Source organism: Gossypium raimondii, chromosome 12 (assembly GCF_025698545.1).
Source record: "Gossypium raimondii isolate GPD5lz chromosome 12, ASM2569854v1, whole genome shotgun sequence".
In the NCBI taxonomy this organism is placed as follows: Eukaryota; Viridiplantae; Streptophyta; class Magnoliopsida; order Malvales; family Malvaceae; genus Gossypium; species Gossypium raimondii.
The window spans coordinates 29,251,334-29,257,231 of NC_068576.1; the positions used below are offsets into that span (position 1 = coordinate 29,251,334).

The 5,898-nt window shown below is 34.6% G+C and overlaps 1 non-coding gene across 1 annotated transcript; it reads left to right on the forward strand.

The window, feature by feature from the left end:
- Positions 1 to 2,945: 2,945 nt before the first annotated feature.
- Positions 2,946 to 3,051, forward strand: LOC128035763 (small nucleolar RNA R71). Its single transcript, XR_008192312.1, has one exon. It is a non-coding gene; the product is annotated as a small nucleolar RNA R71 (small nucleolar RNA).
- Positions 3,052 to 5,898: the final 2,847 nt, after the last annotated feature.

The window sequence follows — 5,898 nt, forward strand, 5'->3', positions numbered from 1 at the left end:
CTCCAAGAATTGACATAGAGGCTTTGATATCTTAGAAAAATCCTTTATGAGGCAACGATAAAATCTAGCATGCCAGAGGAAGCTTCTGATTCCTTCCACTGAAGTGGGTGGTGGCAACTTTTCAATGACTTATATTTTTGCTTTGTTGACGGTAAGTCCTTGCTGTGAAAATTTGTGGCCCAAAACAATGCCTTCACAAACCATGAAGTGGCATTTCTCCCAATTCAAAACTAGATTTGTTTCTTGACATCGGCAATGTACTGACTCCAAATTTTTTAAGCAATCTTCAAAAGTGTCACCAAACACCAAGAAATCATCCATGAATACTTCAAGGAATTTCTCCACCATGTCAAAAAATATTTGCCATCATGCAATGCTGAAATGTTGTTGGAGCATCACATAACCCAAATGGCATTCTTCTGAAAGCAAATTTTCCATAAGGATAGGTGAATGTAGTTTTTTATTGATTAGTAGGAGATATGGAAATTTGGTTGTACCATGAATAGCCATCTAAAAAATAGTAGAAGGCTTTTCCTGCTGGTTTCTCTAGCATCTAATCTATAAAAGGCAAAGGAAAATGGTCCTTCTTCGTTGCTTTGTTGAGCTTTCAATAATCCATACAAACTCTCCAACATGTGACAATACGTGTGGGAATGAGTTCGTTGTTATCATTGCTTAGTACTGTGACTCCTCCTTTCTTGGGTTTGCATTGAATAGGGCTTACCCAATAGCTATCATAAATTGGCTATATAATCCCAGCATCCAACTATTTGATAATCTCCTTCTTAACTACTTCCTTCATGATAGGATTCAGTCTCCTTTGCTATTCAATAGATTTGCCATGGCAATCTTCAAGTACTATTTTTTGCATGCAGATTGTTGGGCTAAATTCTTTGATATCCGCAATTGACCATCCTAAAGCTTTCTTGGATTTCTTTAAAACCTCCAGTAATTGCATCTTCTGGTCTATTGTAAGCTCGGAAGAAAAAACTATAGGCAGTGTATCATTTTTCCCCAAATAAGCATACTTCAAATGCATTGGTAATGACTTCAAATTTAGCACCGATGGATCTTCTATTGATGAACGAGGAGGGTTGAAAGAGCGAATTGATAAATCTAATGATTCAAAGCCCCTTCTTCATCCATTTTTTAAGTTCTGAGTTTCTATCAGTTCTTTAGATTTATCAGTCAAATTTGTTTCATTTAATTTGACAGAGTCTGCATCAAAATTGTTGTGCATATGTCCTGTAAATTCTTCTTGAATTACAATGTCAACGAATTCTATAGCATGGCATTATTCATCTGGGTTTGCACACTTTAAAGCATCAAACACATTAAAAGTAAACTGTTGATCATTAAGTCTCATGGTTAACTCACTTTTTTGTACATCAACCAATGTTCTACTAGTTGTTAAGAAATGTCGTCCAAGTATTATAGGTACCTCTTTATCTGCTTCACATTCTAGAATAATAAAATTTGCTGGAAACATGAACTTGTCGACTTTTACCAGTACATCTTCAATTTTACCTTTTGGATGGACATATGATCTATCAGCTAGTTGGAGTGTGACTGTAGTAGGTCTTGCCTTTCCTATCCTAAGTTTTCTGGAAACATACATAGGCATTAGATTGATACTTGCACCTAAATCACATAATGCTTTACCTACATAATGGTTTCCAATCGAACTGGGTATAGTGAAATTCCCTGGATATTTTAATTTTGGTGGCAGTTTGTTCCTCAGCATTGTTCTGCACCCTTCAGTAAGTGCAAAAGTTTCGAACTCCCCTAACCTTCTCTTATTGGATAGGATATCTTTCATGAATTGCACATAGTTAGGCATTTGTTCCAATGCTTCCACCAAAGGTATATTGATGTGTAATTGCTTCAAGAACTCAAGAAATTTCTTGAATTGAACATCTTGTTTCAAATTTTGGAAATGCTAGGGAAAAGGTGGCCGTGGCTTTCCTTCCATTTTTTGAGGTTGCCTTGCCATGGCATTTGTATTGGCTCGGCAAGATGAATTTGCTTCTATATGCTTTTTTCTACTCCCATCTTTTGTAGTTTGTTCCATTTCTGGTTCGAAAGTTGTACTTTTAGAAACTTTGAAACTTTCCTCCTCAGACAAGTGATCATTCACAACTCTTGGAAGCTGAGTGCCACTTCAGAGTGTTATGGCCTTACATTTTTCTTTTCCTTTATATCTAGAACTTTTTGTGTCACTAGGCAATGCTCCTTGTTGTTTAGAGCTTAATGAAGTGGCAAATTGTCTCACTTGATTCTCTAGAGCTCTTAAGGAAGTTGCTTGGCTTTGAATAATTGCATCATCCTTAGTTATATACTCTTTTAATAAAGCTTCCATAGCTAATGTTGAAGATGACGAACTTTGTTGTACATTTTGCCGCGACATTGGTTAACTGTGTCCAGGTGGTACACCAGCCACATTCTGTCTATTAAAAGTGCTGGCATTTTCCATTCCCTTATTACTCTAGCTGAAATTTGGATGTTGCTTCCACCCTGGATTGTAGATGTCGGAGTAGGGATTTTTGTTGCTACAATTAAAATTTCCCATGTAATACGTAGAGGCTAGATTGGATAGACATTCATTAAAAACATGATCTTCTCCACAGTATACGCATGCTAGTTTTGCAACATTCATCTCCTAAACTGTAGAGGGTCTTTTCAGAGTTTTAATCATATTCGTTAAAGATGACACCTGAGCTGTTAATGATGTAATCACATCAAGTTCCATTTCTCCAGCAACTCTTCTACTAGTAACAAATCTAGTAGTGGGGTACTAATAATCATTATTTGCTATTCTTTCTAGAATTTTGTATGCTTCATTATAGGATTTCTCAAGCGATGTCCCATTAGCAGATTCATCCACCACTGTTCATGTATAAGCATTTAATCCGTTGTAGAACATTTCTATTTGTGTCCAATGCTGAAAACTATGCGTTAGGCATTTTCTAATTAATTCCTTGAAACGCTCCAATACTTCGTATAATGTCTCACCTTCAGATTGCCTGAACATGTAATGTCATTCCTCAACTTGGCATTCATGTTGGGAGGATTGTACCTAAGCAAAAATCTCTGACACTGTTTATTCCAATATGCCACCATACTTGGTGGTAATGCATTCAACCATGATCTGGCATGATCTCGCAATGAATAAGGGAATAACTTTAATCCAAGGGCATCTTTAGGAACACCCTACTACCTGAATGAGTCACCGGCTTCAAGAAAAAGTCCCAAGTACAATTTGGGATCTTCAGTTGGTAAACCACTAAACTGCCCTACCGTCTACAACATCTAAAACATTACTGGTTTTAATTCAAGGTGTTGAGCTTGAATATGTAGCCTAATAATTCTTGGACTTAAATCACCTAAAGTAGGCACTATATGTTATCTGATGGGTCTATCACTGTCATCTAAGATTCGAGGAATATCAACATTCCTTTCATTCTAGAGTACCTGATCTTATTTGATTGGATCATTTATAATCCTCTCTATTTCTCTTAATGCTTTCCTTCTTCTCTTTAATGTCCTTTCAATCTCAGGATCAAAACAATATTTTGTATCCTCTTGAATACTTCTTCTCATGCACTAGTACAAAACCAAAAAAATCAAATAAAATACTAATTAACTATTCTAACAAAAATAACATGAATAATATAACAAATCAAATTTTCACCAATGTTGCTGATCCTCAGCAATGGCGCCAAAAACTTGTTGAGTGTAAATAACTAATGCAATTGTGCAAGTGTACACTTCATTCAAGTAATAAAGTTATAAGTAAGTATTATTGCCACAAGGATTGAAAACTGGTAAGAGATTGATTAAGTTATTATAATCCTATTAACTATACTAAATAATAGGAAATACCCATAAATTGAATAAGATGTTGGTATAATGAATTAATGTAATTTAACGCTAAAAACAAAGAATTGATATGGCAAATAAAATGTAGTGGCAAGTTACAGAGAAAAGCAAGAGTAATTCTGTTGTTGAATGAATAGGGCTGGAATTATTCAGGTGAAATGCTCATACCAAAATAATGTCATGGAAAAATATTGTTTAATCAACTGGTTAGAGGGTTACTACTGTAACCTGTCTCTTTCGATAGCTAGATTTTAAGCTAAAAATGTAAGTTACTGTATGTCTACAGAACTCTAGATTAATAACTGTAATGAAAATTCTTCTCTACACAACTCACAACATCTATGTCTAGTGTTCTACGAATATTCTATCCAATATTCGCTTGCATCAAACGATTCTAGATGTAATATATTTAACCTTTTCAGAATTAAAAATACATCTATAAACACAACATACAATCAACTATGCTTAGAGCTTGCATGCATGTATTTAAAATAGGCATAAATCGAATGAAATAGTGATATAGGCAATCTCAAATCATGAGCATTAAAGATGATAAGCAACCACCCAAATATCTCCAACCTAGAACAGATTTAGTTAATGGGTGGAAAAGTAAACACTAAATTTAAATCATTCATCAAATTTAAAGAAGTTTGAATCACAAAAATTAGGAAAACTAAAGACAGAACTGCAGGATTTCTCGCCACACTCCAACTTCTCTTTTATCTTCCAATCGTACTTGAATCCAAGATAGATTTGTTTTACCCTTCTTCACATCAGTATTCTGCTCTCTGTAGCTGCTACCCTGTGTTTCTCTGAAATTCTCCAATGATGTTTTTCTCTGTGCGAAGAGAGGATTGCTATTACCAGTCTCTTTCTCATACAAATTCCCCTATCTTTTTTTCTTCTTATCTCTCCTTGTTTTATTGGGTATATCCATCCTACCTCAGCACACATTTTTCATTCCTCTTTTTTGGTTGGTTTTTTTGGTACACGTCCAGCTGGTTGAGAGTGACATGGATAGTGTGATGAGTCATCTACCTGGAATTGCCATGGCAATTCTGTTGGCAATCAATCTTACCAATTGCCACTATAATGTTTCACTTCCCTTATTTTCCCTCTTCATTTTCTTGCTCTTCCTACACCTGTATTCACACAAACCCACACCTTTCCTCCCCAAGTGATAAAAGTAACAAATAATGACCATTGTATCACAATCCAAGCTTTGTTACACAATGTTCTAAAAATATCCTAAAAATGAAAATGTATTCGCTTAATTACAACCAATTAATTCTATTTAGAGGCCTTAAATATAACTGTTTTCAAGAGTTATCATGTATCACCAACAACAATTTGGAAATAAATTTGAAAAACAAAAATAGTTTGGATCCAGAAATGAGAATGAATTAAATATAATCAAATATGTCTTCAATTCAATTAACATAGATGTAGATTTAGAAGTAGGGATAGAATTAATAACTAACTTCGAGCTATAAACGATTTTGAATGAAAGTGTTGACGAGCCGATACAATTTCTGGCCATAGAAAAGGAAATGTCGATAAAAGAAATTGATTAGTTCATCTCGTTCTCATTTAAAAACGATGGAAAAATTTAGGTAGATCGATCAATGCCTCATTCTCATTCAAAAATTATGGAAAAATTTAGGTAGACCGATCCTCACGCAACATTGAGGTGAGAATGCTCAAGGCAATAACACCTCGAAAAACCATTTAGGTTTGGCTCGGATTTGGCATCAAATCGCTCATAATGTGAATGTTGGCTAGTAAAAAATAAGGCGATATCATTGGAATCGATCGAGGATGCTTGGTTATATCTCTCGGTGGAAGAACAAAAGAAGCATCAAAGTTTCGAGGACTAGCTAAAAGTTCTTTTACGGGGGCGATACAGATCATCCCGATCTTGGAAAATGACTTTTTGTTTAAAATTATTTTAATTTTAAATTCATAAATTTTATTTAAATATTGTAATTATGTAGTTTAACTTTTAATTAAGGTATTTTT